General features: G+C 47.3%; 1 protein-coding gene and 1 pseudogene across 1 annotated transcript in view; one reads left to right on the plus strand and one right to left on the minus strand.

Annotated features, from left to right (window-relative positions):
• Positions 1–12,148, minus strand: part of LOC144761965 (uncharacterized) — a 374,127-nt gene that overhangs the window by 357,821 nt on the left and 4,158 nt on the right. The gene's annotated exons all lie outside the window — the stretch shown is intronic.
• Positions 8,463–12,148, plus strand: part of LOC144762938 (uncharacterized) — a 29,787-nt pseudogene continuing 26,101 nt past the window's right edge.

The following is a 12,148-nucleotide window of genomic DNA, read 5'->3' on the forward strand; positions in this document are numbered from 1 at the left end:
AATCAGCCCCACCCCCTGCCTACGCACTGAAGCAGCGTGAGCCTGCCACACATAATAAAATGCTATTTATTACCATTTTATGAATGTGTGTACATTCTGCCATAATGGAGGAGCTGCCGCTGCTTCGGATATGGTACCTGGGTACTGGGTGAAGGCAAGTCATTGTGTCCATCCCTCCACAGGTGGTCAACTTCAGCTGTGTATGGTCATTGGCAGTAGCAGCCAAAGTTGGCTGCAGGCTCTGACCTTTAGCTAAAAGTGTGGCATTTGTCTGTGTATCCTACCATTGCCATTTCTCCAACAAAGCCTTTTTTTGTAAACAAAAATGATGTGCTCACGAAAATTTTAAAAGTTTGACAACATGGTTGCTTTTTTTTCCAAATACAAATTTGTGGCCCCGAGATCATGATTTTGATCATGTTTTATTCCCCTTTTTGTGTGTAATGTATTCAGAATTGTTCCAAATAGGAGGCCCCAAAAATCCTTAAGATGTCCCTGCTGCAGGGCCACACTCACTCCTGTGCCAGCATTATTCTGGAAGGTTTATTGTACGGGGGGGCACACACACACACCTTGTTACTTGAACTATTCATTAAGAAGTCTTAACTAGCTTACTAAATCCTTTCAAAAACCAATTTCATAAATGGTCATTTTTGCCCTAACTTTTGCTCCCTTAATAATCCATTTACGGATATTCAGATTGTGTGGCATCTTACTGCTAGATTTGCAGGTTAGAAATGTGCACATTGAAAAGGGCTTGTCAAAATAAACAATTTAGACCCAATCACAAATGGGCCCAATGAGAGGGTGCGGTATTTACGGATTGTGGTGAATACCCAATTTCGAGTTTGTTCACCAGAAGGTACTATCACATCCACATGTCAAGCTATCGGCGTATTTCCTCAAGTGTTTTTCAGCAGGTTTGACCTGGGCATAATTCAAGCACATGCAAAAAAAGTGTTTTGTTCAAGGATCAGGAGTTAATGGTCCACTTGTGATCAGGACATTTATTGACTAAACGAAGAACAGAAAACTTGGGGACATTCACAGATTCAGGTAGGGATACAGATACAATGCACTGTTTTCCATCCCGCTGATAGAGAACCGGCCACACAAAAGGCGACCAGCATAAATGGAATATGAAGACAAAACGAAGCCCAAAAGGACATTGCTCTGTGAACTCCAACTTCACACATGGCTCGACGACAAGTAGAATACCGGCCGACTGACCCCATGTTTTGAGAGTGAAATTCAGCCAGTTGTGGTGTCCAGAGAGGAGTACTTAGAACACTGGAATATGCAGATCCACACTGATTGTTTGAGAAGGTGGAACTACAAGTTCCAGCAAGATTAGTCCTGTTGGCTGAAAAAGTCTATCAAATCTAGTATTTGAGTATCTAGGAACCCCCGTAAGCCCGCACACGGACAAATGTCTATCAAATCTAGCCTAAGTATCTACGGACTTCAGTGAGCCCACACATGGGGGCACGTCTATCAAATCTAGTCAAAGTATCAACGAACCTAAGCGGGCCAACACATGGATGTACGTCTATTAAATCTAGTCTAAGTATCTAGGGACCTCCCTGAGCCCGCACATGGATGTACATCCATTAAATCTAGTCTCAGTATCTAGGGACCTCCCTGAGCCCGCCCATGGATGTACATCCATTAAATCTAGTCTCAGTATCTAGGGACCTCCCTGAGCCCGTAGTCTAAGTATCTAGAGCCCTCCATGAGTCCGCACAGGGATGCACGTCTATCAAATATACTCTTTGAGTATCTAGGGACCTCCATGAGCTCGCAAATATATGTTTCTCCATCAAATTAGAGTATAGGGTAACCGCAGTGAGTCCACACACACATGAGCTTTTTCACATCAAGCTTGTGAGGATCAAGCACAACTATATGAGACATGCTAAAACCACCATACTGGTTACCATGGACAAAACAAAAACACATCCCACATAGGGCACTCTATCAACTTACACTCCTCCAACCAAGAAATAATAAGGAGTAGCGTGTTACTCGTCCACCAACACACTCTGACGAATACAAAGTCAAACCATGGGCATTCATAACCGCTGTGGATAACAACAGCATGGTAATGAACATAAAAAAGCACTTCAATCACTTTCCTGCACCAGCACGATACACTTTCTACTACAATAAATGGAGTTTTTCTCATTACATGCTGCAATTGCACCTTTTCGGGATGCATTCTGAACCATACAGACCTTCTTTCATGGAATTGAAACTGAGGATTTGCTAGTAGAACAGACACATGTGGTTCCTGGCACAAGACTACAGTATGGGGTGAGGGGGGGGCAGGCTCATGCACGATGGAATGAATTCAGGTTTATGACTCTGGAGCCTGACTTCAGTCTGTGACACCACTCGTGGATACAAATGTCAAACTGTGACATAGCATCTGACCTCAGACTGTGACATCACTCCAGGCATCCTTTTAGGCGAGCAATCACTCTAGGTTAGGAAAAAAGACATGTCCTCTATTGCAGTGCATCTAGCAGAACACATTTTTAGGAGCGATGAAGGAGAATCATCTATAAATCCCACATTCCAGGTCTCAGTGGGAGGCTTCCTGGCTCCCTTCCAAGAAGGAACAGTTGGCAGGCATGTGTGCTACTGCAAAGAAGTAAAATATAATAAACCTTTAGGTAGCCTTTAAAACAGTGGTCTTCAAACTTCTTAATGCCGCAACACTGTGTAAAAAAACATAAAATAAAAAAACATCGCCCTCCCCTCAAATTTTCACAATTATTCTGTTAAATTGGCTATGGTTAAATATGTCTAAAAATATTTAAACATTGCAATTAAGTCCTGTTACCCTTTTACACCTACTCCCAGTCAGGATATAAATAACAAAAGATGTGAGTAATGGCCCATTACAAAGTGCCTTACTGCTGCTCATTTTTTATCACTTAAAACAAACCAAGATGCTTCTCTTGGCCAGTGCCTGGCGCACATGATCGCTCAAGGCCCCCAGTTTGAAGAACTCTGCTTTGAAATGTGTTCGAGTAAGGGGGGAGGAGGGGAGGCATGGCCTACTTCTAATGGAGCCTCACAACAGTAATATTCCTTTTAAGTCCGAAGATCCTATAAAATAATTTCAGATTTGGGCTGGTCTCCTGCAGCACTGGAGTCGGATTTTATTTATTGAGAAGGGTGTGCTGGAATTTTAAGACATCTACAGCCTGGAGAATGCAAGCAGAAACAGTGATGCTCCCAGATATTGGGTGTGTGTCCTGGATGCTGAAAAATAATGATGTAATAATTGTATTTGATTGCTCGGGAACAAAGTTTGTTCTCAACTATTTTCTTCTGTCTTAACAGAAGATTGATTCTGGCACGTTAGTGGTCGTTGCCTTTGTGTTCCCTAGAGCATTTATCACTATTAATCTGTTCTTTCTACTCTTATTGGTTCTGCGCAAGACGCTACCCAACCACGTTTCGCAAGCTTTTGTTTAATAATTAGACACTATTGTCCTCAGTTGTATAGCTTTGGGGATCTAATGTTTAATATGGGTTATGATATTTAGTGGTGCAATTTCAAGCGTAAATGGCCCTTTGAGATCTGTTTTCTTTTATCTGTACATTTTTGGGCTTTAGTCGTGCACTAATAAGGGAAATGTAAAATTACAAGAAAGATGTTAAAGGAAAAAAGCATTGGCAAAGACCATAGGCTTTGCTAATGTGAGAGCTATTGGCTTTGTCAATATTTTGTTAGACTGTTCAACACGATTTAGAGTAATGAAAATAAAAAGATTCATGATGCGGCTTTTTTTGCCATGTTGCCCAGCAACCCGTGCTGCTGTGCAAAATGTCTCAAAAAAAGTGTGGGGCAAGCAACACAGCAGGAGGGTGGTGAGAAGCATCAAGTGAGAGGTGTGGTGGAGGAGGGTGGGAGCAGAAATAATGGGCAGGGGGAGGAGGGTGGGGAAAAAGCACGAGGGAAGACTAGGGGCGGAGCAAGGGAGCAGCAACAACAGACAGCGGAAGGAGGAAAAGCACCACAAGGGAGGTGCGGGGAGGGAGATGGACCGCAGACACATGCACTCTTATAGAATGCACTGAAACATTTTTGTTAAAAAGGTATATGCAGGAATGCACGGGCAATACATGGACACTATCTGCAGATAGGAAGCTGTACTTAGTCCATGCTCCACTACAGGGACAAACACTGAAGCACCAAGAGGAAGCAGAATGTGAGGAACAAGCGCTGACCAATAAGAAATAAGGAAACAAGAGCGGTGCCGAAGCCAACCAATGGTAACCAGCAGTAAGTAAAGAGTTAGCTTTAAGCCCGTTTTAACTTTTCTTTTTTTGTTGAAAAAAGATTTCACAGACAGCGCATGCGCAGTCTCAGGCAAAACATTAGAAGAGAGAATAGGACCTGGGAAACTCATGCCAGACTTAGGACAACTTTAAATCCCTTCAGTGCCACGTATAACCAGTTTTTTCTAATTGCCTTTCATCATTTTTACATTTCCAGTTTTCACCTTTTTTGGGTAAAAATTGTGTATTTACAGCCTTATTCATCAATCTCCCGTTTTGCGAGCCCCTAATAGCGATTCATAACGAATCGCTATTAAGGACTTGCAAAACGGGATTCATGTAGGAATTGCTAAATAAATAGCGATTCCTACACATTCCTTATTTGCGAGTAGCAAATTGCTAATCGTAAATAAGGAATAACTCCCCATTCATTCCTATGGGCCAAAAGTTTTTGCTATTTACCGAGAGGTCTGACCTCTCGGTAAATAGCGGCCCAAAATTGCATTTTTGCAATTTTAAAATGCTCCATGAATTGCATTTAAGGAATCTCAAATAGAGATTCCTTAAATTCAATTCTTCGCGAATGTGCGAATTCTTAAATAGCGAATTTTGCATTTGGGATGATGAATCCCAAATGCAAAAATTGCACTCGCAAAAGGCAAGATTCTGAGAATCTTGCCCTTTGCGAGTGCAATTTAGCTTGATGAATCAGGCGGTAAGCCACATCTGGCAACATTAGAATAATTTCCACCATGTGAAACAGCATACAGGTGATTGGAAGGGAGGAGCAGAGGGAAGAATTTTAGATGGAACAGGGTTTTGGAGTCAGTCAAGGACAGTAGTAGAGATCCCACACCTACCTATGTGACAAGAGAAGGTGATCTCATCTGCATATGGCTATACCTACCCTTCTCCACAGTGCAAACAAAAGGAGCTGGGAGTGTTCCTACCCCACAATAGATTACAACAGAGGTAAAAATGTGCAAACAAGTTTGAAACATACTCTGCGTAAAGGTTTCCTGCTCACCTCACTGCACCCCGTGAAAGTCTTTCCACCAGGGGACCGAGTGATGGGTGTCGATATGTTATAAACAGTGGCACAGAGGGAGTTGACCTGATTAAACAATTTCCAAGAACAACATAACTACATCAATAACATATCTGCTTAGGAATCTTCAGCATTCTTCTTATTCTAAATAATAACGAAAGGAGGCGTTCACGTGATAGTCTTAAAAAAAAAAAGTAAGTCTCTAAATCTGAGCAGGTGCGTGTTTTAACAATCATCCCTGATCTGTATTATATTCAAATGGTGACACTTTACAAATCTTTTTCAGCCGTGACAAATCTAGTTTGCTTCATAAGGGCACCTTGGACAAGAGGTCTCCTTCCTTTGCTTCAAGTATGTAATAGTGTTTGTGAACCAGTGCATGGCCGCTTTAGTTGGTTGAGCAATTTATCTAGTTAATTCTGATAACCAACAAGACTCCTCCCGGGGCGTAATGTAAAATGATGGGGTCCCCCTGCAGATTTCAAGGTTTATTTATTTAATGATTGTTCTTTTAACAACAAAATGACATTTATAATAGTACTACTGCATACCTATATAAACACATAAAATCAATAGTAGATTTTTTACATGGTTGGTCTAAAACATACTACTATACATCAATTATTTACAATTTCGTTTAAAATGGAGATTTGGGAGTTCTTGTCTTTATGACAGTCTATTGCGATCTCCGGGGAGTTTCAGCCAATTTCCTTTAAATACACATTTAAAAGTTTCAACCCCCTGCATACTAGAGGGATTGAGGCCCCGTCAAGCCAGGTGATTAGGGCTTCCCTGCACATTCGTATGTTCATACTATGCAGTTGTACTTCTATTAGTGACTTCCGTTCTTTTAGTAACTTCGGGCATACACCAAAAATATGTTGAATCGATTTGTGCAGAATGTAAAAAAGGGCCCCTGAGTGTCTAATACATCACAGATATTTGATATTCACTGGACTTGGGGTGGAATCCCACCCCCCTCCCCCCCAAAGGATTAGGGGGCCCTGAATTCAATTCAGGGCATTTGTAAAGCACACTGCTGCCTCCATAGAGGTGTCCCGCTGCCAGCAATTGGCCCGAAGGGAGAAAGGAAGGGAACAAATTCCTTAGCCATCAGATCCGTATCAAACAAGAAAGTTTTGAGCTTGCTTCTTAAAGGGTTGACCAGTCCCTGCTTTGTACGGGCCTGTCCTGGTCAGTCTAGTGCAAACTCATTCCATGCATGGTGAACAGTTCTCTATGAACGACATTCCCTCTGAGGGGCCCAACCCAGGGCCGGCGCTAGCCATGGGCAGCTGCCCAGGGCCTCGCACTCAGCCCACCAGCGTGGGGCCTGGAACCGATCTGTTTCCCTGTCTCCTTGCAATTAGGGTCTATGGGAGGGGTCCCCTCCTTGGGCCTCTCAGGGATGTTGTATGGAGGCCTAGGGGAGGGAGACACTTCCCCTTGTCCCAATTGCAAGGAGACCCATTCAGAGACACTGTGAGAGGCCCATTGTACAGGATTTTAGCTCACCCACAGTGTTAACTCTCAGCCCACAAGCAATTCTTACACCTATCAGGCTGAAGGTGTGAGAATCGCTTGTGGGCTGAAAGTTAAAACTCCTGGGGCACTAAAATGCTGTACAATGGGCCTCCCGCTGTGTTTCTGAATGGTTTGCTTGCAAGGGGTCACTTAAGTAAATTAGAGGGGCCTCGCACATTCCCTTGTAGCCCAGGGCCTCGCAAATCATAGAACCGACCTGGCCCAACCCACTGTCAACGTGGGCATTGCAGGCTCTACCTGCAGGATAAACAAATGGCTGTGATTCTCTTCAGTACCGGGGCTGCACCGTGTCAGCTCAGCGGATGCTGCTCACTGCAGTTGCTTTAGAGAAACACAAGCTTAGAGGACCTCTTGCCTGCACTGAAGACTAGGCGTTCCCTCGGACTGCAGGGGTGTCCTTCTTTACGCCCCCTGACTCCTCCAGTCAGGGCCGGCGCTAGGCATGGGCAGCGTGGGCGGCTGCACAGGGCCTCGCACTCAGCCCACCAGCATGGGGCCGTGCACTGGTGATGTGTCCTGTTGTTTCCCTGGCGATCTATTTCAAAGAAAGGTGTCGCCTGCAATTAAGGTCCATTGGAGGGGGGGCCCTTCCTGGGCCTCTCATGGATGGTGTCCGGAGGCATAGGGGGAGGGAGACGCTCCCTCAATTGCAAGGACCATTCACAGACACTGTGGGGGGCCCATTGTCCAGCATTTTGGCGCCCCCACAGTTTTAACTTTTAGACCACAATCAATTCTATGTCAGTCCACGGAGGCTCAGATTATGCTTCTCTTCACTTTACTGACAAATACAGCAGCCAATAAAAACTTTAAACTTGCATGACCCCGGAAGGACAACCCCCTCCAACAGTCTGCACCAATCACTATCAAGTCCATGATATAATTGTCCATGCTCAACCATACGACCTCCTCTTTCTTTGCTGCTGCAGCAGCGAGTTAAGTGCCCTTTACGTTTCTACTTTATTGTGGCTAATTGTTTTAAGGGCGGTGGTGGTTAACGGCGCGTGAGCGCGCCGGTGCTCTTGTGGTTACTGAGCGTGTCTTCGCTCTGTGTATTCCTGTATTTTGTGACTTTGTGGTTTATTTTTTCAGAGTGTCCGCGGTGCGTTATATGCATGGTAATTGCCCCGCTTTGTTGTTTATGCCCGCGCGGTTGTTTTCCGATTATTACTATCGGAGCGCGAGTCGGAGCGTGCGATTTGCACGGTAGGGGGCGGTGGAGCAGGAGGAGACAGACGCAAGACTCTCGTGCTCAGGAGGCAGTCGAGTTCGGCCCCACACGCGACGCGCATGCGCGAGGAGCCGACTTTCGTTTTTGAGCAGTACCGGCTCCTCGCACATCGCGCGTCTTTAGGCTGCATCAATCCTGGTCTCATAGAACGCCTACCGGAGCGTTTTCCGGATCAGAGCTACGCTCTAGGGGAGATTTTGTGTGCTTAGAGGGGTCTCCTTCCACCTTGGACTTTGCCTCAGTGAGAGTTGTGCATTAGGTTCTACAGTGTGTGTGTGTGTGTTAGAGGCACCCCTGGGCTACTCCCCCCCTAGAAGTTCCTCCACACCTCCCTGCTTTAGAGCTATGGCGTATTACGCCGAGGAGGATGACCAATGGGTAGATTATAATGAATACGAAGAGTATGAGCCACGAGAAGAACATTTGGAGGAAAATTTGGTTGAAGCCCTGGATACCCATGTCCAAGGGTCGGTGAATAATGCACTGATCAAGGCCCTCAAGCCTTTTGCTAAACCCCTTCAGAATTATGGCAAGAGGAAGTTTAAATCTGCCCGCACGGGAGATACTTCTTCTCACTCCTCGGCCCAGGTATTGGCTCGGATGGCCAGGAATGTCATGAAGGATCATGGCTCTATGGTGCACGACACGTCGGGGGAATCTTCCCCGACACCGCCTTACACCTCAGACTCAGAGGTGGAATCGGTGGCTGCTAAAAAGAGGTCTAGGAAGGTGAAACACGTCTCTAAGGCAAGCGATAGTCAGGTGCCAAAGAATCTCCTTTTTAACCCTAACAACATTGTGCACCCTAGGTCCACGGAATGGGTGCCGTGTCCAGAGGTGGCTGATTATGTGGGGAACAACCCTGCGACAGGGTTTTGACGGTGGGGTGAGAGCCACACTGAGATCTGAATGCCCCAGACCATCCTTGACAGGGAAGGTAGCTGATACGCCGGACTTGGATCCCACAATGGCGGCGTTTATGAGAAAGTTTGCGAAGGATCCGAAGAAGGGGCTGGATAGAGCGTGGCGGGGCGTTCAGGACAAAATGTTGGATGTCACTGGGCCCCTCACGAAGATTCTAGACGCAGCAGTTAAGGCTAAGGATAGAAATGTACCACTGGATGTATCGGAAGTTCTAGAATGGGCGCAACGTGCCATGTGCTTCCTGGGGAATGCGAACGTGGCCCTGGCTACGGAGCGGAGGCGTTCCTTTCTTATGAGACTGGATTCCCAACTGGCGGAAATGGCCCCTTCCGAACCAGGTTCCCTGGCTAATGGTATGCTTTTCGGGGACAAATTCGTTAAGGAGATGGGCAAGTACGTTGCCACCTTCTCCGCGCTAGACAAGGCGCAGTCAAACATCAGAAGAGTGTTACATACTGGTGTTTTTGATAGGGCCGGACGCCCACGAGGTCGAGGGTCCGGCCGAGGTTATGCACAGACCTCGCGTGGAGCTGATCAGAGAGGCAGAAGCACCCGCCGCCCCAATTTCTATCCCTCCCGTGATAGAGGAGGTCGAGGCAAGGGGCAGAGAGGAAACTATCGTGGACAGCAGAATACTTCAGGAGACTACTCCTATTCAGGTACGACTTCTATGTCCGTCAGAACATATGGTGGGAGGCAGACTGTCTCTTTTTCTCCACAGGTGGCGACTACTCACGAACGATCCTTGGGTACTACAAACAGTACAAGGTTTTCACATAGAGTTCTATGCCTCCCCGGTACAGCGGCGGAGGCCGGCTCCCCTTTATTTTTCCCAAACAGAGCAGAGTTTCATCGACGCAGAGATATGCTCCTTGCTCCAGAAGGGGGCGATAGTGGAATCCACCCCACACGATCTAGGCTTCGTAAGCACCGTCTTTGTGGTCCCCAAAAAGGACCAAGGGTATCGGCTGGTGTTGAATCTCAGAGAGTTCAATGTCTGGGTTGTGTACCGGCATTTCAAAACGGAGGGTATACACCTCCTGCGCGACATCCTACTGGCGCAAGATTGGATGGTGCGCCTGGACTTGAAAGACGCCTACCTGGCAGTGGCCGTGTATGCTCCACACAGGCGGTTCCTACAGTTTCAGTGGCGCGACCGGTGGTTCGAGTTTTCCGCCATGCCCTTTGGACTGTCATCCGCCCCATGGTGTTTCACCAAGCTGATGAAACCCGTCGTGCAGAGGTTGAGGGAGAGGGGCGTTCGCCTCATTATTTACCTCGACGACATTTTGATTTTGGGACAGTCGCCGGAGATGGTGTCACTCCATCTGTCATGGACGATCCATCTCCTTCAGGACTTAGGCTTCCTTCTGAATCTACAGAAGTCCATCTTGCAACCTTCTCAAGTGATGGAGTTCCTGGGCTTCCAAGTCGACTCGGTGAAAGCTCATTTGCTCTTGCCCCTCAAAAAGAGAGTGGCGGTCAGGAAGGAATTGAGGAGAGCGCTTGCCTCTCCGACAATCTCCTTGAGGACTTTGGCACGCCTGGTAGGGCTCCTAGCTTCTTCGATCCAGGCGATTTTTCCGGGCCCATTACATTACAGGGCCATGCAGCGCTTGAAAGCCTTGCACTTGCGCAAGGGCCTGACTTATGCACAACAAGTTTCCCTTTCAGCGGAAGCTCGTACGGAGATACACTGGTGGTTAGAACATATGGATGCATGGAATGGCCGAGCCATTTTCGCGGCCACCCCGGAGGTGGTGATAGAGTCGGATGCCAGCCGCTGGGGCTGGGGAGCCCGTTGCGGCTCGATGGAGACGGGGGGTCTGTGGTCCCGCGAAGAGCTGAGTCTCCACATCAATTGTCTGGAACTCCTGGCGGGTTCTTTTGCGATTCGCACTCTGTCCCCTCAGAAGGTTTCATGCTGCATTCTCCTTCGCATGGACAATGTGTCCGCGGTGCGTTATATAAATCGCCTAGGAGGCACCAGGTCACGTCTCCTGGCAGAGATAGCCAAGGACGTTTGGCATTATTGCCTGACCCATCAAATTTCGGTGACGGCGGAGTATATACCGGGGTCCGCCAATGTGACGGCGGATTGGAACTCTCTGTATTTTAGGGATGCCAGCGATTGGAGGTTGCATCCCAGGGTCTTTAGGGCATTGGACCACAAATGGGGTCCGTGTGTGCTGGACCTGTTTGCCTCACGGCTCAACAGACAGGTGCCCCAGTTTTACAGTTGGCGTCCGGATCCCTTGGCGATCAGCTCGGACGCCTTTCTTCAGTCGTGGACGACGGGCATTCTATATGCGTTTCCTCCATTTATCATGATCCCGAGGGTTCTGGCTCAGGTTCGGAGGCAGAAGGCGGAGTTGATCTTGATCTCCCCGTGTTGGAAAGCACAAGCTTGGTTCCCGGTGGCGATGAGTCTCGCCTGTGCATCACCGGTGCGGATCTCATCGTTTCCGGACCTTCTTACGGACCCGGTGGGTCTTCGCCACCCGTTGGTCCTTCACGATCAGTTGTCCCTCATGGCGTGGAGACTTTCCGGCGCCGTTGGCAAGTGCCGGGAGTTTCACAAGACACTCTCTTTTTCTTATCACAGGCATGGGCACCTTCCACTCACAAGCGTTATGAGTCAGCTTGGAGACGATGGGTTGGTTGGTGTAACGAACGGCAGGGAGATCCGATATCACTGTAATAGTGAATTTTCTATCTGAATTGGCACGGTCAGGAATGGCTTATAGATCGGTCAATAATTTCCGGTCGGCTATTTCGGCGGGACATCCGCATGTTGAAGGCAAGCCTGTTGGGGAACACCCACTGGTGTGTAAAGTAGTCAGAGGGATCCGTTTAGTGAATCCTCCTCAACCTAAATACACTGAGCTTTGGGATGTTTCAGTGATCTTGCGTTTTTTGACGGCCTGGCCGGCTAATGAGGGTCTGTCTCGCAAACAGCTCTCAGCGAAACTTACAATTTTGCTCTGTTTGATCTCCTGCAGGCGAGTGTCGGATATTCGGGCCTTGGATTTGTCAGGTAGAGTATTCACTCCCACGGGGGTTTCTTTTACGATTTCTAAACGTATGAAGACACATACTAAATGTAT

This window comes from Lissotriton helveticus, chromosome 6, assembly GCF_964261635.1.
Source record: "Lissotriton helveticus chromosome 6, aLisHel1.1, whole genome shotgun sequence".
In the NCBI taxonomy this organism is placed as follows: Eukaryota; Metazoa; Chordata; class Amphibia; order Caudata; family Salamandridae; genus Lissotriton; species Lissotriton helveticus.